Source organism: Phyllobates terribilis, unplaced genomic scaffold (assembly GCF_046119375.1).
Source record: "Phyllobates terribilis strain yellow unplaced genomic scaffold, ASM4611937v1 Scaffold_602__1_contigs__length_984359, whole genome shotgun sequence".
Lineage (NCBI taxonomy): Eukaryota > Metazoa > Chordata > Amphibia > Anura > Dendrobatidae > Phyllobates > Phyllobates terribilis.
In genome coordinates, this window is record NW_027363362.1 from 637526 (window position 1) to 657433 (window position 19908).

A 19908-nucleotide genomic window follows, 5' to 3' on the forward strand; every position below is an offset into this window, starting at 1 on the left:
TGTAATCTGGCTTCTGCAACTTTGAACATGAAAAATCCAATGAGGAGAAGAAAAGCAAAGCCAAAGAGTCCATCCCAAAATCCGACAAACAAGCAAAATGAACAAAAAACATTGAATTCAATTCTTTCTGATTTTAGAAACTGCATTAAAGAAGGGGTGCACCGGTCCTGGAGATACTGCAATACCAGGTCAATGCGTGGAGTGGACAGAGCAAGCTCTTTTTCCATCTCCCTGTTCTAAAAATCCATTTAATATATGGTCCCCAGATAGGGGACGTATCAGATATTAAACTGATAAGAACAGATACTACACTTGATCTTAGCCAAAAGGCCGAGAAGCGATAACCAGAATTGGTTTCAAACTACGGAGCCACCCAAGGATCCTGAAAAGTCCATTTGTGGAGATGAGCTCCTGGACTCCCGTTAAGAAGACATGTTGTCAACCTCTAGATCCCTTACATGCCTGCACTTTTCGGCTTGCTGCTGCTGCAATCCACGCGTTTTAGATCTGCATAACTCCACCTCTTTAAACACAGCACCTTCACCCCCTGCTGTTCCCACCCGCCTCAACACCGTTGGAAGGGAGGAGAACCAATTAAGGCGGGGGGTGGGGTGGAACGAGCAGCTGTCTACCCTTAGCAGGAGGGCTCCTGATTACATACCTCTCCTGCTGCTGCTGCTGCTGGCTGTCCAGCAGCAGACTGAAGGTGGCTGCTGCTGTGCACAGGTATATAAAGGCTCAGAGCCTATTATGACACGCGCAGCCAGCGTTCCATTGCCACATTCCATCTACTGCAGGCAGGATACCTGGCTGGCTGAATGTCGCTGAGAAGCTCACAGAGACCGCCATAAGCAACAGTTTAACAGAATGCCACAGACTAATAAACCAAACTTTTTGGGTTGGGTTCTCTTTTATAGTCTGCAGGCATTAAATGAAAGAAGTCAGTGTTCCAGCAGAGGGAGACAACGTTTCAGAAAAGGCATTGTAGCAAACCAAAAAAGAAATTTTAAGCGCAGCAGAGTAACCAGCGCACATACCTGTTAGCTCAGGTGAGTTTAAAAGGCTGCTGTTGATAACAAGGGCATTTGCTAAATAGATGGTGTGTGTGCAACAATATACTGAAAGGTCAATTATATTGTGCAGCTTATCTCACCACCTGTAGTTATTTAGGTGAAAGCTCCAAAATGCTTGCCTAATATGTCTGTTTATCCAAAAGGAAGTAAAAAGGGAGAGCTAGAAAGATAGCATTGCATCACATTACATGGCAATGCAATGCACAGTTGCTGAAGTTGAACCAAAATGAGCTTGTAATCTGGCTTCTGCAACTTTGAACATGAAAAATCCAATGAGGAGAAGAAAAGCAAAGCCAAAGAGTCCATCCCAAAATCCGACAAACAAGCAAAATGAACAAAAAACATTGAATTCAATTCTTTCTGATTTTAGAAACTGCATTAAAGAAGGGGTGCACCGGTCCTGGAGATACTGCAATACCAGGTCAATGCGTGGAGTGGACAGAGCAAGCTCTTTTTCCATCTCCCTGTTCTAAAAATCCATTCAATATATGGTCCCCAGATAGGGGACGTATCAGATATTAAACTGATAAGAACAGATACTACACTTGATCTTAGCCAAAAGGCCGAGAAGCGATAACCAGAATTGGTTTCAAACTACGGAGCCACCCAAGGATCCTGAAAAGTCCATTTGTGGAGATGAGCTCCTGGACTCCCGTTAAGAAGACATGTTGTCAACCTCTAGATCCCTTACATGCCTGCACTTTTCGGCTTGCTGCTGCTGCAATCCACGCGTTTTAGATCTGCATAACTCCACCTCTTTAAACACAGCACCTTCACCCCCTGCTGTTCCCACCCGCCTCAACACCGTTGGAAGGGAGGAGAACCAATTAAGGCGGGGGGTGGGGTGGAACGAGCAGCTGTCTACCCTTAGCAGGAGGGCTCCTGATTACATACCTCTCCTGCTGCTGCTGCTGCTGGCTGTCCAGCAGCAGACTGAAGGTGGCTGCTGCTGTGCACAGGTATATAAAGGCTCAGAGCCTATTATGACACGCGCAGCCAGCGTTCCATTGCCACATTCCATCTACTGCAGGCAGGATACCTGGCTGGCTGAATGTCGCTGAGAAGCTCACAGAGACCGCCATAAGCAACAGTTTAACAGAATGCCACAGACTAATCAACCAAACTTTTTGGGTTGGGTTCTCTTTTATAGTCTGCAGGCATTAAATGAAAGAAGTCAGTGTTCCAGCAGAGGGAGACAACGTTTCAGAAAAGGCATTGTAGCAAACCAAAAAAGAAATTTTAAGCGCAGCAGAGTAACCAGCGCACATACCTGTTAGCTCAGGTGAGTTTAAAAGGCTGCTGTTGATAACAAGGGCATTTGCTAAATAGATGGTGTGTGTGCAACAATATACTGAAAGGTCAATTATATTGTGCAGCTTATCTCACCACCTGTAGTTATTTAGGTGAAAGCTCCAAAATGCTTGCCTAATATGTCTGTTTATCCAAAAGGAAGTAAAAAGGGAGAGCTAGAAAGATAGCATTGCATCACATTACATGGCAATGCAATGCACAGTTGCTGAAGTTGAACCAAAATGAGCTTGTAATCTGGCTTCTGCAACTTTGAACATGAAAAATCCAATGAGGAGAAGAAAAGCAAAGCCAAAGAGTCCATCCCAAAATCCGACAAACAAGCAAAATGAACAAAAAACATTGAATTCAATTCTTTCTGATTTTAGAAACTGCATTAAAGAAGGGGTGCACCGGTCCTGGAGATACTGCAATACCAGGTCAATGCGTGGAGGGGACAGAGCAAGCTCTTTTTCCATCTCCCTGTTCTAAAAATCCATTCAATATATGGTCCCCAGATAGGGGACGTATCAGATATTAAACTGATAAGAACAGATACTACACTTGATCTTAGCCAAAAGGCCGAGAAGCGATAACCAGAATTGGTTTCAAACTACGGAGCCACCCAAGGATCCTGAAAAGTCCATTTGTGGAGATGAGCTCCTGGACTCCCGTTAAGAAGACATGTTGTCAACCTCTAGATCCCTTACATGCCTGCACTTTTCGGCTTGCTGCTGCTGCAATCCACGCGTTTTAGATCTGCATAACTCCACCTCTTTAAACACAGCACCTTCACCCCCTGCTGTTCCCACCCGCCTCAACACCGTTGGAAGGGAGGAGAACCAATTAAGGCGGGGGGTGGGGTGGAACGAGCAGCTGTCTACCCTTAGCAGGAGGGCTCCTGATTACATACCTCTCCTGCTGCTGCTGCTGCTGGCTGTCCAGCAGCAGACTGAAGGTGGCTGCTGCTGTGCACAGGTATATAAAGGCTCAGAGCCTATTATGACACGCGCAGCCAGCGTTCCATTGCCACATTCCATCTACTGCAGGCAGGATACCTGGCTGGCTGAATGTCGCTGAGAAGCTCACAGAGACCGCCATAAGCAACAGTTTAACAGAATGCCACAGACTAATCAACCAAACTTTTTGGGTTGGGTTCTCTTTTATAGTCTGCAGGCATTAAATGAAAGAAGTCAGTGTTCCAGCAGAGGGAGACAACGTTTCAGAAAAGGCATTGTAGCAAACCAAAAAAGAAATTTTAAGCGCAGCAGAGTAACCAGCGCACATACCTGTTAGCTCAGGTGAGTTTAAAAGGCTGCTGTTGATAACAAGGGCATTTGCTAAATAGATGGTGTGTGTGCAACAATATACTGAAAGGTCAATTATATTGTGCAGCTTATCTCACCACCTGTAGTTATTTAGGTGAAAGCTCCAAAATGCTTGCCTAATATGTCTGTTTATCCAAAAGGAAGTAAAAAGGGAGAGCTAGAAAGATAGCATTGCATCACATTACATGGCAATGCAATGCACAGTTGCTGAAGTTGAACCAAAATGAGCTTGTAATCTGGCTTCTGCAACTTTGAACATGAAAAATCCAATGAGGAGAAGAAAAGCAAAGCCAAAGAGTCCATCCCAAAATCCGACAAACAAGCAAAATGAACAAAAAACATTGAATTCAATTCTTTCTGATTTTAGAAACTGCATTAAAGAAGGGGTGCACCGGTCCTGGAGATACTGCAATACCAGGTCAATGCGTGGAGTGGACAGAGCAAGCTCTTTTTCCATCTCCCTGTTCTAAAAATCCATTTAATATATGGTCCCCAGATAGGGGACGTATCAGATATTAAACTGATAAGAACAGATACTACACTTGATCTTAGCCAAAAGGCCGAGAAGCGATAACCAGAATTGGTTTCAAACTACGGAGCCACCCAAGGATCCTGAAAAGTCCATTTGTGGAGATGAGCTCCTGGACTCCCGTTAAGAAGACATGTTGTCAACCTCTAGATCCCTTACATGCCTGCACTTTTCGGCTTGCTGCTGCTGCAATCCACGCGTTTTAGATCTGCATAACTCCACCTCTTTAAACACAGCACCTTCACCCCCTGCTGTTCCCACCCGCCTCAACACCGTTGGAAGGGAGGAGAACCAATTAAGGCGGGGGGTGGGGTGGAACGAGCAGCTGTCTACCCTTAGCAGGAGGGCTCCTGATTACATACCTCTCCTGCTGCTGCTGCTGCTGGCTGTCCAGCAGCAGACTGAAGGTGGCTGCTGCTGTGCACAGGTATATAAAGGCTCAGAGCCTATTATGACACGCGCAGCCAGCGTTCCATTGCCACATTCCATCTACTGCAGGCAGGATACCTGGCTGGCTGAATGTCGCTGAGAAGCTCACAGAGACCGCCATAAGCAACAGTTTAACAGAATGCCACAGACTAATCAACCAAACTTTTTGGGTTGGGTTCTCTTTTATAGTCTGCAGGCATTAAATGAAAGAAGTCAGTGTTCCAGCAGAGGGAGACAACGTTTCAGAAAAGGCATTGTAGCAAACCAAAAAAGAAATTTTAAGCACAGCAGAGTAACCAGCGCACATACCTGTTAGCTCAGGTGAGTTTAAAAGGCTGCTGTTGATAACAAGGGCATTTGCTAAATAGATGGTGTGTGTGCAACAATATACTGAAAGGTCAATTATATTGTGCAGCTTATCTCACCACCTGTAGTTATTTAGGTGAAAGCTCCAAAATGCTTGCCTAATATGTCTGTTTATCCAAAAGGAAGTAAAAAGGGAGAGCTAGAAAGATAGCATTGCATCACATTACATGGCAATGCAATGCACAGTTGCTGAAGTTGAACCAAAATGAGCTTGTAATCTGGCTTCTGCAACTTTGAACATGAAAAATCCAATGAGGAGAAGAAAAGCAAAGCCAAAGAGTCCATCCCAAAATCCGACAAACAAGCAAAATGAACAAAAAACATTGAATTCAATTCTTTCTGATTTTAGAAACTGCATTAAAGAAGGGGTGCACCGGTCCTGGAGATACTGCAATACCAGGTCAATGCGTGGAGTGGACAGAGCAAGCTCTTTTTCCATCTCCCTGTTCTAAAAATCCATTTAATATATGGTCCCCAGATAGGGGACGTATCAGATATTAAACTGATAAGAACAGATACTACACTTGATCTTAGCCAAAAGGCCGAGAAGCGATAACCAGAATTGGTTTCAAACTACGGAGCCACCCAAGGATCCTGAAAAGTCCATTTGTGGAGATGAGCTCCTGGACTCCCGTTAAGAAGACATGTTGTCAACCTCTAGATCCCTTACATGCCTGCACTTTTCGGCTTGCTGCTGCTGCAATCCACGCGTTTTAGATCTGCATAACTCCACCTCTTTAAACACAGCACCTTCACCCCCTGCTGTTCCCACCCGCCTCAACACCGCTGGAAGGGAGGAGAACCAATTAAGGCGGGGGGTGGGGTGGAACGAGCAGCTGTCTACCCTTAGCAGGAGGGCTCCTGATTACATACCTCTCCTGCTGCTGCTGCTGCTGGCTGTCCAGCAGCAGACTGAAGGTGGCTGCTGCTGTGCACAGGTATATAAAGGCTCAGAGCCTATTATGACACGCGCAGCCAGCGTTCCATTGCCACATTCCATCTACTGCAGGCAGGATACCTGGCTGGCTGAATGTCGCTGAGAAGCTCACAGAGACCGCCATAAGCAACAGTTTAACAGAATGCCACAGACTAATCAACCAAACTTTTTGGGTTGGGTTCTCTTTTATAGTCTGCAGGCATTAAATGAAAGAAGTCAGTGTTCCAGCAGAGGGAGACAACGTTTCAGAAAAGGCATTGTAGCAAACCAAAAAAGAAATTTTAAGCGCAGCAGAGTAACCAGCGCACATACCTGTTAGCTCAGGTGAGTTTAAAAGGCTGCTGTTGATAACAAGGGCATTTGCTAAATAGATGGTGTGTGTGCAACAATATACTGAAAGGTCAATTATATTGTGCAGCTTATCTCACCACCTGTAGTTATTTAGGTGAAAGCTCCAAAATGCTTGCCTAATATGTCTGTTTATCCAAAAGGAAGTAAAAAGGGAGAGCTAGAAAGATAGCATTGCATCACATTACATGGCAATGCAATGCACAGTTGCTGAAGTTGAACCAAAATGAGCTTGTAATCTGGCTTCTGCAACTTTGAACATGAAAAATCCAATGAGGAGAAGAAAAGCAAAGCCAAAGAGTCCATCCCAAAATCCGACAAACAAGCAAAATGAACAAAAAACATTGAATTCAATTCTTTCTGATTTTAGAAACTGCATTAAAGAAGGGGTGCACCGGTCCTGGAGATACTGCAATACCAGGTCAATGCGTGGAGTGGACAGAGCAAGCTCTTTTTCCATCTCCCTGTTCTAAAAATCCATTTAATATATGGTCCCCAGATAGGGGACGTATCAGATATTAAACTGATAAGAACAGATACTACACTTGATCTTAGCCAAAAGGCCGAGAAGCGATAACCAGAATTGGTTTCAAACTACGGAGCCACCCAAGGATCCTGAAAAGTCCATTTGTGGAGATGAGCTCCTGGACTCCCGTTAAGAAGACATGTTGTCAACCTCTAGATCCCTTACATGCCTGCACTTTTCGGCTTGCTGCTGCTGCAATCCACGCGTTTTAGATCTGCATAACTCCACCTCTTTAAACACAGCACCTTCACCCCCTGCTGTTCCCACCCGCCTCAACACCGTTGGAAGGGAGGAGAACCAATTAAGGCGGGGGTGGGGTGGAACGAGCAGCTGTCTACCCTTAGCAGGAGGGCTCCTGATTACATACCTCTCCTGCTGCTGCTGCTGCTGGCTCTCCAGCAGCAGACTGAAGGTGGCTGCTGCTGTGCACAGGTATATAAAGGCTCAGAGCCTATTATGACACGCGCAGCCAGCGTTCCATTGCCACATTCCATCTACTGCAGGCAGGATACCTGGCTGGCTGAATGTCGCTGAGAAGCTCACAGAGACCGCCATAAGCAACAGTTTAACAGAATGCCACAGACTAATCAACCAAACTTTTTGGGTTGGGTTCTCTTTTATAGTCTGCAGGCATTAAATGAAAGAAGTCAGTGTTCCAGCAGAGGGAGACAACGTTTCAGAAAAGGCATTGTAGCAAACCAAAAAAGAAATTTTAAGCGCAGCAGAGTAACCAGCGCACATACCTGTTAGCTCAGGTGAGTTTAAAAGGCTGCTGTTGATAACAAGGGCATTTGCTAAATAGATGGTGTGTGTGCAACAATATACTGAAAGGTCAATTATATTGTGCAGCTTATCTCACCACCTGTAGTTATTTAGGTGAAAGCTCCAAAATGCTTGCCTAATATGTCTGTTTATCCAAAAGGAAGTAAAAAGGGAGAGCTAGAAAGATAGCTTTGCATCACATTACATGGCAATGCAATGCACAGTTGCTGAAGTTGAACCAAAATGAGCTTGTAATCTGGCTTCTGCAACTTTGAACATGAAAAATCCAATGAGGAGAAGAAAAGCAAAGCCAAAGAGTCCATCCCAAAATCCGACAAACAAGCAAAATGAACAAAAAACATTGAATTCAATTCTTTCTGATTTTAGAAACTGCATTAAAGAAGGGGTGCACCGGTCCTGGAGATACTGCAATACCAGGTCAATGCGTGGAGTGGACAGAGCAAGCTCTTTTTCCATCTCCCTGTTCTAAAAATCCATTTAATATATGGTCCCCAGATAGGGGACGTATCAGATATTAAACTGATAAGAACAGATACTACACTTGATCTTAGCCAAAAGGCCGAGAAGCGATAACCAGAATTGGTTTCAAACTACGGAGCCACCCAAGGATCCTGAAAAGTCCATTTGTGGAGATGAGCTCCTGGACTCCCGTTAAGAAGACATGTTGTCAACCTCTAGATCCCTTACATGCCTGCACTTTTCGGCTTGCTGCTGCTGCAATCCACGCGTTTTAGATCTGCATAACTCCACCTCTTTAAACACAGCACCTTCACCCCCTGCTGTTCCCACCCGCCTCAACACCGTTGGAAGGGAGGAGAACCAATTAAGGCGGGGGTGGGGTGGAACGAGCAGCTGTCTACCCTTAGCAGGAGGGCTCCTGATTACATACCTCTCCTGCTGCTGCTGCTGCTGGCTGTCCAGCAGCAGACTGAAGGTGGCTGCTGCTGTGCACAGGTATATAAAGGCTCAGAGCCTATTATGACACGCGCAGCCAGCGTTCCATTGCCACATTCCATCTACTGCAGGCAGGATACCTGGCTGGCTGAATGTCGCTGAGAAGCTCACAGAGACCGCCATAAGCAACAGTTTAACAGAATGCCACAGACTAATCAACCAAACTTTTTGGGTTGGGTTCTCTTTTATAGTCTGCAGGCATTAAATGAAAGAAGTCAGTGTTCCAGCAGAGGGAGACAACGTTTCAGAAAAGGCATTGTAGCAAACCAAAAAAGAAATTTTAAGCGCAGCAGAGTAACCAGCGCACATACCTGTTAGCTCAGGTGAGTTTAAAAGGCTGCTGTTGATAACAAGGGCATTTGCTAAATAGATGGTGTGTGTGCAACAATATACTGAAAGGTCAATTATATTGTGCAGCTTATCTCACCACCTGTAGTTATTTAGGTGAAAGCTCCAAAATGCTTGCCTAATATGTCTGTTTATCCAAAAGGAAGTAAAAAGGGAGAGCTAGAAAGATAGCATTGCATCACATTACATGGCAATGCAATGCACAGTTGCTGAAGTTGAACCAAAATGAGCTTGTAATCTGGCTTCTGCAACTTTGAACATGAAAAATCCAATGAGGAGAAGAAAAGCAAAGCCAAAGAGTCCATCCCAAAATCCGACAAACAAGCAAAATGAACAAAAAACATTGAATTCAATTCTTTCTGATTTTAGAAACTGCATTAAAGAAGGGGTGCACCAGTCCTGGAGATACTGCAATACCAGGTCAATGCGTGGAGTGGACAGAGCAAGCTCTTTTTCCATCTCCCTGTTCTAAAAATCCATTTAATATATGGTCCCCAGATAGGGGACGTATCAGATATTAAACTGATAAGAACAGATTTTTTTATTTTTTTTTTTTTATTTATTTTTTTATTTTTTATTTTTTTTTTTAAACCATTCAGGTTAGTTTTATAGCAAATCAGTAGGATATACCAAAACTGTTGCAAAAAAAAACTTCTCATCATCATGGCCATATTTATTAAGCATAAAGTAACCTAATATTACAGAAAGAAGAACATCTTATTAATATAAACCAAAAGATCACTGAAATTTTACAATATGCCTCCACTTTTTAAATTTCCATATTCCCTCGGCATCTGTTCCACCACCGCTACTACTATCCATCTTGTAAATCAAAAATAGCCTAGAAAGAATAATCCTAATACATTCATTTACTGTAATTGATTTCCTTTTAAATACACAAAGATTCCTCACATCCCACAAACTTTCTAACACACAAGCCATAATTAACCACAAAACTCTCTCCTTTACACGTCCACTTGCACCAATACCAAACATAACCACACGCCAATCCACAAAAGTCACTCCTGCCAAACTCCTACACAACCCTCCTACACATTTCCACACGTCTTGCGCAAAATCACAATTCCACATCAGACGCATAACCGTCTCACAACCATTACATCCATCTCTTGGACAAACATCCGACCTAATCAAACCTCTCTTCTTTTGAACGTCTCTCACTGGAAGAATATTGTGAAACGCCATCCACACTACATCCTTCTGTTTGTTGGACATCCCATACATACCCAACTTTCTCCAAGCATCCGCAACCTCATTCCCTCTCAAACCAACAATATTAGACTCGACCTCATTTGCACACAATTTCCTATACACCCTCTTAGTCATTCTAAACTCATCCACCGGCACACTCAGCAAATCATACTTCTTGACAAACTTCTCAATCACCTCATACCACACCGGACACTTAAAAGACACAGGCACTCTCGCATCCCTCTTTCTCCAACCTAACCCATACAACATCCATCCTGCAGAATAACTTGCCATACATGCACCCTTATTACCTTTACCCAACAATACCACAATCGTCTTAATATAATGGAGCCCTAAAAAAACCTCAACATTAGGAAATCCCAAACCACCATGCTGGCAGGCCTTATAAAGGCTTTCCCTCTTCAGCTTCTCCATCTTGCTGCACCAGAAAAAGGAAAAAATCATTTTCTCAACTCTCTTCACTTTCCTAAAAGGGGATGGAAAAATTATGGCCACAAAAAGCAGAATGGGTAAGATCACTGCTTTGATAACTAGAACTTTGCCCCGCAAAGAAAGATCTCTCATTCTCCAAAAATTCAATTTTCGCTCAACACGCATACCACACTCGTCCCAACTCTCATTTCCTTTCAGATCATCATTGAAAAATACTCCTAAAACCTTAATTGCACTCTCCTCATACTTAACACCTTCCATACGAATACTGTCATCTCCAAAGCATTTGAAACTACACTTAGTCCAGTTAACTCTAAAACCTGATGCACCACAGAAAAAATCCAAAAGCAACCTCACCCTACTCATTGAAGCCATACTTTCACTCACCATCACAACATCATCCATGTAACCTAACACCTTCACATGCTTACCACCACTCCCAGGCACTAACAATCCTCTCATCATTTTCTCACGTCTCACTAAACACAGCAAAGGCTCAATCACACATACAAACAAGACAGGGGACATAGGGCACCCCTGTCTTACACCAGACCTAATCATCACTTTGTCAGACAACCATTCATTCACTAAAAACTCACTTGACACATAATCATATAAAGACTTAACTCCATTCAGAAAAACCCTAGGGAAACCCATCCTCTCCAATACTTTAAACAGAAACACATGCGAAACTCTATCAAAAGCCTTTTCGAAATCAATTGCTAACACCATACACTTCTGCTTTCTAGTCTTACAATCCCCAAGCATATCCCTTAACAATAACAAATTATCACTTATACTCCGACCAGGCACGGCACACACTTGGTCATCCTCCACAACCCTACCAATCACCTCACGCATACGATTTGCTAACAATTTACTGTAGACCTTATAATCAGCGTTAAGCAATGATATGGGTCTCCAGTTCTCCAAACGCTTTTTCTCACCCTTCTTAAACACAAGAACCACTATACCCTCTTTCATACTGTCACACAAAACACCATTCATCCACATATACCTACAAACCTCAGTCAAGTCCTTACCCAAAAACTCCCAAGCTTTCACATACAGCTCCACAGGCAACCCATCCTTCCCAGGCGTCTTATTCTTTTTAGCACTCATAACAACATTCCTCACCTCATCCAAAATAACATCCTCACACAAAGCATCACATTCATCCGAACCAAGTCTCTTCTCCATACCACTCAATACATGCGACACAAGTCCAGGATCAATCCATTTCTCATCGTACAACTTACTATAGAAGCCATTCACCTCATTCAACACATTCTTCCCAACCACACTAGATCCATCTTCACCTACCACTTCACTCAAATCCAACTTCCTTCCATTCATTTTTTTAAAAAAGTACCTGGTGCACTTTTCATTCTTTTCCAAATGCTCTAACTTGGTACGGTAAATAATCTCTTTACCTTTTTCATCCAGAAGACATTTTAACTCATTCTTAGCAACCTCAAGCTGATCAGACATATCCATTCCTTTCCTAACACACCCACGCAACCAATCAATCCGTCTACTTAAGTCATTAAATCTATTACGATATCTGGCAGCTTTTTTGTAGCCCCATTTTTTAAAGAAAGTTTTTAACTGTAATTTCACCCAATCCCACCATTCAAGCACACTACCAAAATCACGCTTACGCCACCTCCAACTTGCATACCTTTTCTCCAACTCACTCATCACCTCCTCATCCTCCAACAACCTCGTATTCAATTTCCAAACCCCACCCCCAAACACCATGTCCCCATTCGCACTAAAATCACCACGCAAACACTCATGATCAGAAAAAGGTACCTTATGTTGAACATAACTTGAACAAACCATATTTTTGGAAAATAACATCCTATCTATCCTCGATGAAATATTACCACGGTCAGCATAATATGTAGGCGGTGGTGGAATGCCATACTCAAGTATTGCAGCGTCTAAGAAAGAAAAATCAGAAATAAGTTGAGATAACTTTTTTCCCGTAATGTCCACATTACCTTCTGTGACACAATTACAGTCACCAACAAAAACTGTAGGAATTTTTCCAGGGAGAAAAAAACTCAATTTCTCAAGAAGAGCAAGCCGCTCCTCTTTTTTAGTAGGACAATATAAATTAATCATTCTAACCTTCCACCCCCTATAACTCAAAAAAACAATAATGCAGCGACCCACCTCCACAACCGTGTAACTATCAATAGTAATATTCTTATTACCAACTAAAATCCCCACACCATCATTTTTGTTAAAGCTGGACCCCGACCAAACATACTGGCCATAAGGCCAGTCCTTATCCCCTGGAGATTCAGTAATCCCACACTCTTGTAGACAATAGACATCTGCACTCAAACCCTTTAGATAATCCAGAACTGTTGTTCTTCGGGTAACAGATCTAATTTGCCTAACATTAAGGGACACAATGTCCCATCCAGAATGATGCGGCATAACTAAAGAGGATCACACATAACCTGAAAAAAAAAGAAAGAAAACATCAACTCAACCTTCATCAAGCAAAGCAAAGCTATTACCATCTGGCTGAATGCCAAATGTAACAATGTCAGGAGAAAATACATCTGACGGGTAAGCACGAGAGTCCACCGGGCTATCACACACGGCAGCAATGGATGAACACTCAGTCCTTGGCTTCTTCTTGACCACATCAGGATCCTCCTCATCAGAGAAACGGACAGCAGACAAGTCCCCTTGGCCACCGCCCCCGATCTCCTCTGAAGCAGTATTGCACCAAGATATGACAGGAGAATTGGACAAGTCCATTTCCCCCTCACCACGGACACCAAACTGGGGAGGGAAAGGTGACATCACCTCTGGAATCACCATGTCAAAGCCTCCTGACGCAGGAGGCTGAAGCTGGGCATCTTCAAATATGTCGTCCATCTGAGTGCCATCCTCTTCCTCCTGGGGAGCAGTTGCCTCCCCGACATCCGGAAGGGGACCTTGTGGAACCCTAGTAGAAGTCGAAGGAACAGCAGGCCCCTCCGCGACCACTTGAGCAAAAGACTTAGGAGTGGTTCTAGCTTGACACTGCCTAAGAACATGCCCCTCCTCACCACAAGCATCACACTTTACCTGGTTCTTGCAGTCTTTCGCCATATGACCAGACGTGTTACACCTCCTGCAGGTTGGCGGATACCTGCAGGACTCCTGGACATGACCATACTTGTTACATCTTCTGCAGAAAAAAGGAGCATCAGGAAAGTACAAGAAACCAGTGTCTCTCCCAATAGAGAAACTCATAGGAGGATAATGTATGCCCCCTGGCCCCTCGGGGTCTGTAGCAAAACGAACAAAGTACTTGTATTTGCCAGTCCACAAGCCTTCTTCATTCGAGATCTTGTGGGAAAAATGCACATAAGTACAATGCCTCCTCAAGAATACAGTAATGTCCTTCTGGGGGATAAAGGGATTGTGCATAAACACAACAACAGGAACATCCCCCTTTGAATAGAGGACAGTAAAAGTGAGTCCATCTAGGAGGGAGTTCTCAGTATGGCCTTTCAAGGTTCTATAAAGATTTTGGCAAGCAGCCATAGTAGAAAGAACCAGCACATACCTTCCATGACTTCTAAATTCCTGCAGGCAAAGAATGTCCGACTTCTTAATCTTCAATGCTTCATAGAAGATGGCATTCACCAGGTAGGACATGGAAAAATGTCCCTTCTTCTCCTCGGAAATCTCAATGCGAAATCCATTCTTGACCCGGGGGTCCCCGGTCCCAGCAAATTTCAGCCTGACTCCCATAGTCAGCCACGGAAATCGCCTTCCCGTTTCCTCCTCACTCTCCCCCTATAGCAGCATCCAGCTTAAGCCACCGGAGTGGCGATGCTGGAAGGCCGAGGGCTAGCACTCAAGGAACCTGATGTCCAGACACTTGATCTGAGCCAAAAGGCCGAGAAGCGATAACCAGAATTGGTTTCAAACTACGGAGCCACCCAAGGATCCTGAAAAGTCCATTTGTGGAGATGAGCTCCTGGACTCCCGTTAAGAAGACATGTTGTCAACCTCTAGATCCCTTACATGCCTGCACTTTTCGGCTTGCTGCTGCTGCAATCCACGCGTTTTAGATCTGCATAACTCCACCTCTTTAAACACAGCACCTTCACCCCCTGCTGTTCCCACCCGCCTCAACACCGTTGGAAGGGAGGAGAACCAATTAAGGCGGGGGGTGGGGTGGAACGAGCAGCTGTCTACCCTTAGCAGGAGGGCTCCTGATTACATACCTCTCCTGCTGCTGCTGCTGCTGGCTGTCCAGCAGCAGACTGAAGGTGGCTGCTGCTGTGCACAGGTATATAAAGGCTCAGAGCCTATTATGACACGCGCAGCCAGCGTTCCATTGCCACATTCCATCTACTGCAGGCAGGATACCTGGCTGGCTGAATGTCGCTGAGAAGCTCACAGAGACCGCCATAAGCAACAGTTTAACAGAATGCCACAGACTAATCAACCAAACTTTTTGGGTTGGGTTCTCTTTTATAGTCTGCAGGCATTAAATGAAAGAAGTCAGTGTTCCAGCAGAGGGAGACAACGTTTCAGAAAAGGCATTGTAGCAAACCAAAAAAGAAATTTTAAGCGCAGCAGAGTAACCAGCGCACATACCTGTTAGCTCAGGTGAGTTTAAAAGGCTGCTGTTGATAACAAGGGCATTTGCTAAATAGATGGTGTGTGTGCAACAATATACTGAAAGGTCAATTATATTGTGCAGCTTATCTCACCACCTGTAGTTATTTAGGTGAAAGCTCCAAAATGCTTGCCTAATATGTCTGTTTATCCAAAAGGAAGTAAAAAGGGAGAGCTAGAAAGATAGCATTGCATCACATTACATGGCAATGCAATGCACAGTTGCTGAAGTTGAACCAAAATGAGCTTGTAATCTGGCTTCTGCAACTTTGAACATGAAAAATCCAATGAGGAGAAGAAAAGCAAAGCCAAAGAGTCCATCCCAAAATCCGACAAACAAGCAAAATGAACAAAAAACATTGAATTCAATTCTTTCTGATTTTAGAAACTGCATTAAAGAAGGGGTGCACCGGTCCTGGAGATACTGCAATACCAGGTCAATGCGTGGAGTGGACAGAGCAAGCTCTTTTTCCATCTCCCTGTTCTAAAAATCCATTTAATATATGGTCCCCAGATAGGGGACGTATCAGATATTAAACTGATAAGAACAGATACTACACTTGATCTTAGCCAAAAGGCCGAGAAGCGATAACCAGAATTGGTTTCAAACTACGGAGCCACCCAAGGATCCTGAAAAGTCCATTTGTGGAGATGAGCTCCTGGACTCCCGTTAAGAAGACATGTTGTCAACCTCTAGATCCCTTACATGCCTGCACTTTTCGGCTTGCTGCTGCTGCAATCCACGCGTTTTAGATCTGCATAACTCCACCTCTTTAAACACAGCACCTTCACCCCCTGCTGTTCCCACCCGCCTCAACACCGTTGGAAGGGAGGAGAACCAATTAAGGCGGGGGGTGGGGTGGAACGAGCAGCTGTCTACCCTTAGCAGGAGGGCTCCTGATTACATACCTCTCCTGCTGCTGCTGCTGCTGGCTGTCCAGCAGCAGACTGAAGGTGGCTGCTGCTGTGCACAGGTATATAAAGGCTCAGAGCCTATTGTGACACGCGCAGCCAGCGTTCCATTGCCACATTCCATCTACTGCAGGCAGGATACCTGGCTGGCTGAATGTCGCTGAGAAGCTCACAGAGACCGCCATAAGCAACAGTTTAACAGAATGCCACAGACTAATCAACCAAACTTTTTGGGTTGGGTTCTCTTTTATAGTCTGCAGGCATTAAATGAAAGAAGTCAGTGTTCCAGCAGAGGGAGACAACGTTTCAGAAAAGGCATTGTAGCAAACCAAAAAAGAAAATTTAAGCGCAGCAGAGTAACCAGCGCACATACGTGTTAGCTCAGGTGAGTTTAAAAGGCTGCTGTTGATAACAAGGGCATTTGCTAAATAGATGGTGTGTGTGCAACAATATACTGAAAGGTCAATTATATTGTGCAGCTTATCTCACCACCTGTAGTTATTTAGGTGAAAGCTCCAAAATGCTTGCCTAATATGTCTGTTTATCCAAAAGGAAGTAAAAAGGGAGAGCTAGAAAGATAGCATTGCATCACATTACATGGCAATGCAATGCACAGTTGCTGAAGTTGAACCAAAATGAGCTTGTAATCTGGCTTCTGCAACTTTGAACATGAAAAATCCAATGAGGAGAAGAAAAGCAAAGCCAAAGAGTCCATCCCAAAATACGACAAACAAGCAAAATGAACAAAAAACATTGAATTCAATTCTTTCTGATTTTAGAAACTGCATTAAAGAAGGGGTGCATCGGTCCTGGAGATACTGCAATACCAGGTCAATGCGTGGAGTGGACAGAGCAAGCTCTTTTTCCATCTCCCTGTTCTAAAAATCCATTTAATATATGGTCCCCAGATAGGGGACGTATCAGATATTAAACTGATAAGAACAGATAAGGTTTCAACGCAATTTTATTGATTCAAAAGTATATTTACAAAGGTTTTAAAAAAGAACATTTATAACATTACAATAAAATGATAAAACATGATAATAATCAATTCAAGTTTTTTGTAAAAACACAATTTACCATCATAAAACCATTGTAACAATTAAGAAAATCATAATTACAGATGTACTTGGGTTTATTTAATTACCACTAATTGTGTTCCATAATTGTACACACCACATAGAAGCCGCTTCTTTTGCTCCATACAGTTTTTTATCTCTGAGATAGTAAATATACATTTCACTTAAAGCTATTTTTATACAGTCTGTTGAATCAATATGATCATGTTTGAAGAGTAAAATATTTCTAACTTTCCACATGGCATTTTTAAAACAATTAATAATAATCCAGGCAACTCGGAATTGTTTAAAATTTGGACACTTAAAAAGACCATAAAAGACATAAAAGTGATTAAAATCTTTCAGGCCACATGCCCATTTTAAAAGTGGGCCTACCTTTCTCCAAACCTCCTGTGCAAAAGGACAATTCCAAAAGAGATGCAATACAGACTCACTTTCCCCGCATATATCTCTTGGACATTTGGCTCTCGCCACCAGCCCCCGCCTATGTTGAAACTCACGGGTAGGGAGGCACTGGTGGACGATAGCCCAGGCAAGGTCCTTGTGTACATTTGCAAGATATTTCCCGTACACATTTCGCCACACCGTTTTGGACCTTGCCTGTGAAAAATTGGAGACAGGAATTGTGTCCTCAGAGTGTCTGCAAGCAATAGATACCTTCCTTTGGTCCCCCAATATATCAGGCTCCAATTCCTGGAGACCTAAAAGTCTGACCGTTTTCTCAAGTATCACATACTGTTTAGGTGGGCACAGGAGCACAGGAGAACTTAAAGGTAGGCTAAACCACCTTTTAAAAATCATTCCTGCTGCATATTTTAAAAAATAACTAAAAATGCCATCAGATTTAAAAACCTTAAAACAGAAGCAGAAATACTTTATATGGAAAAAGGTAAAAAAATTGGGTACATCTTTACCTCCATTAGATTTACATTTGTACATCAGATCTCTTTTTAACTTTTCCATTTTTGAACCCCATAAAAACATAAAAACAATTCTTGTTACTTTCTTGATTTGTAAATTGGAAGGGGGAAACACCATTGCAACATACAACATAATGGGAATTAAAACGGCTTTAATAATTAAAATTTTACCTTCCATACTAAGGTTCCTTAAATTCCACAATGAGATCTTTTTTTCTATTTATCCATTGCAGAGTCCCAGTTAGGGTCCCCCTCATTGGCTTGGTTAAAAATAATTCCTAAAATTTTTATGTGATTTTTCTGTATCACTATCCCAGGGGTCAAAGAGGAGTCCCATCCCCCCACATTAAAACAGTCACATTTATCTATATTTAATTTAAAACCTGAGGCTTCACAGAAAAATTGTGTGTTTCTCAATACCCTCCTCAGAGATGTGGAATCTGGACATAGTATGGTAACATCATCCATGTAACTTAGGGCTTTAAGTTGCATACCCCTACTCCCGGGAATAGGTACCCCTTTAATTACTTTATCTTTTCTCAGTATGGTTAATAGTGGTTCCATAACACAGATAAAGAGCAGTGGTGAGAGAGGGCACCCTTGTTTCACCCCTGATAATAGAGGAACCCCCTTCGTTAAAAACCCATTTACAGAAATTTGACTAAAACAAGAATGATATAAAAGCATAATGCGGGTTAAAATTTTCTCTGGAAACGCCATTTTTTTAAGAACCATAAAAAGAAATTCATGCGATACCCTGTCAAAAGCTTTTTCAAAGTCTAAGGATAAAATAGCAAGGTTTTGACTTCTCTCTTTTGAATACCATATGGTATCCCTAATTATGTTGAGGGACTCAGCTATGGTTCTTCCGGGAACACCACATACCTGGTTAGGGTGAATTAATTTGGCTATAAAGGGTTTCAAACGGACTGCAATAAGTTTAGCTAAAATTTTATAATCAAGGTTTAAAAGCGTAATAGGCCGCCAGTTTTTAAGTTGGCTCCTATCCCCTTTTTTATATATTAAAGATACCAGACCTCTCCTCCAAGATGGGGGTAATTTATTAGTATTAAAAGCTTCTTTAAACAATAAAAACATATCGTTCTTTAAAATTCCCCAAAAAGTCAGATAAAACTCAATTGGTAGACCGTCTTCCCCAGGGGCTTTCCCACTGGAGAAACTTTTAAAAATCTGTAAAAGTTCCTCACTGGTGAGATCCCTAGATAAAATACCCTGGTCTAAAATATCTAACTTAAAATCAAGGGAATTAATAGCATACTCTAAAAAGGATGGATCTGTAACTTTAGTGTTAAAAAGAAGTTGATAAAAATTAAAAGCTTTTCCTAACATACCCTTAATATCATTTTCACCTTCAAGATTTAGGATTGCGTCCCTCCTCCCCATTACCTTTTTGAAGAAGAATCGGGAGCTTTTCTCTCCTTCCTCCAGGTGCTGTACATGGGAGTTAAAAATTATTTGTTTTCCTTTTTCATTAAGAGCATTTTTTATTTCAGACTTAAGATTTGCAATATCATCATCCACATCAATACCAACTTCTTTTATTTTAAAGAGTACTTGTAATCTCATATTAAAAACATAAAACCACTGCTTTTTCTTTTTTGCTTTCATTTTCCCTGCCTTAATAAAATATAATTTAATCTTAGGTTTAATGCTCTCCCACCAATCCAGCATCGAGGCGCGGGGGTCTCTCTTTGATTGCCAGCACTGGTAGGCCTGCACAAACCTCTTTTGAATATCAATATCCTCTAGGAGAGTTGTATTT

At 42.8% G+C, this 19908-nt stretch overlaps 9 non-coding genes and 1 pseudogene across 9 annotated transcripts; all 10 read right to left on the reverse strand.

The window, feature by feature from the left end:
- Positions 1 to 151: 151 nt before the first annotated feature.
- On the reverse strand, positions 152 to 342 carry LOC141233472 (U2 spliceosomal RNA). Its single transcript, XR_012299548.1, has one exon. It is a non-coding gene; the product is annotated as a U2 spliceosomal RNA (small nuclear RNA).
- Positions 343 to 1457: 1115 nt separating this feature from the next.
- On the reverse strand, positions 1458 to 1648 carry LOC141233621 (U2 spliceosomal RNA). Its single transcript, XR_012299694.1, has one exon. It is a non-coding gene; the product is annotated as a U2 spliceosomal RNA (small nuclear RNA).
- A 1115-nt stretch (positions 1649 to 2763) lies between these two features.
- LOC141233626 (U2 spliceosomal RNA) lies at positions 2764 to 2954 on the reverse strand. Its single transcript, XR_012299699.1, has one exon. It is a non-coding gene; the product is annotated as a U2 spliceosomal RNA (small nuclear RNA).
- A 1115-nt stretch (positions 2955 to 4069) lies between these two features.
- On the reverse strand, positions 4070 to 4260 carry LOC141233473 (U2 spliceosomal RNA). Its single transcript, XR_012299549.1, has one exon. It is a non-coding gene; the product is annotated as a U2 spliceosomal RNA (small nuclear RNA).
- A 1115-nt stretch (positions 4261 to 5375) lies between these two features.
- Positions 5376 to 5566, reverse strand: LOC141233474 (U2 spliceosomal RNA). Its single transcript, XR_012299550.1, has one exon. It is a non-coding gene; the product is annotated as a U2 spliceosomal RNA (small nuclear RNA).
- A 1115-nt stretch (positions 5567 to 6681) lies between these two features.
- Positions 6682 to 6872, reverse strand: LOC141233475 (U2 spliceosomal RNA). Its single transcript, XR_012299551.1, has one exon. It is a non-coding gene; the product is annotated as a U2 spliceosomal RNA (small nuclear RNA).
- A 1114-nt stretch (positions 6873 to 7986) lies between these two features.
- Positions 7987 to 8177, reverse strand: LOC141233476 (U2 spliceosomal RNA). The gene has a single exon (XR_012299552.1). It is a non-coding gene; the product is annotated as a U2 spliceosomal RNA (small nuclear RNA).
- A 1114-nt stretch (positions 8178 to 9291) lies between these two features.
- Positions 9292 to 9471, reverse strand: LOC141233694 (U2 spliceosomal RNA; annotated as a pseudogene).
- A 6142-nt stretch (positions 9472 to 15613) lies between these two features.
- Positions 15614 to 15804, reverse strand: LOC141233477 (U2 spliceosomal RNA). Its single transcript, XR_012299553.1, has one exon. It is a non-coding gene; the product is annotated as a U2 spliceosomal RNA (small nuclear RNA).
- A 1115-nt stretch (positions 15805 to 16919) lies between these two features.
- Positions 16920 to 17108, reverse strand: LOC141233669 (U2 spliceosomal RNA). The gene has a single exon (XR_012299736.1). It is a non-coding gene; the product is annotated as a U2 spliceosomal RNA (small nuclear RNA).
- Between the last annotated feature and the right edge of the window lie 2800 nt (positions 17109 to 19908).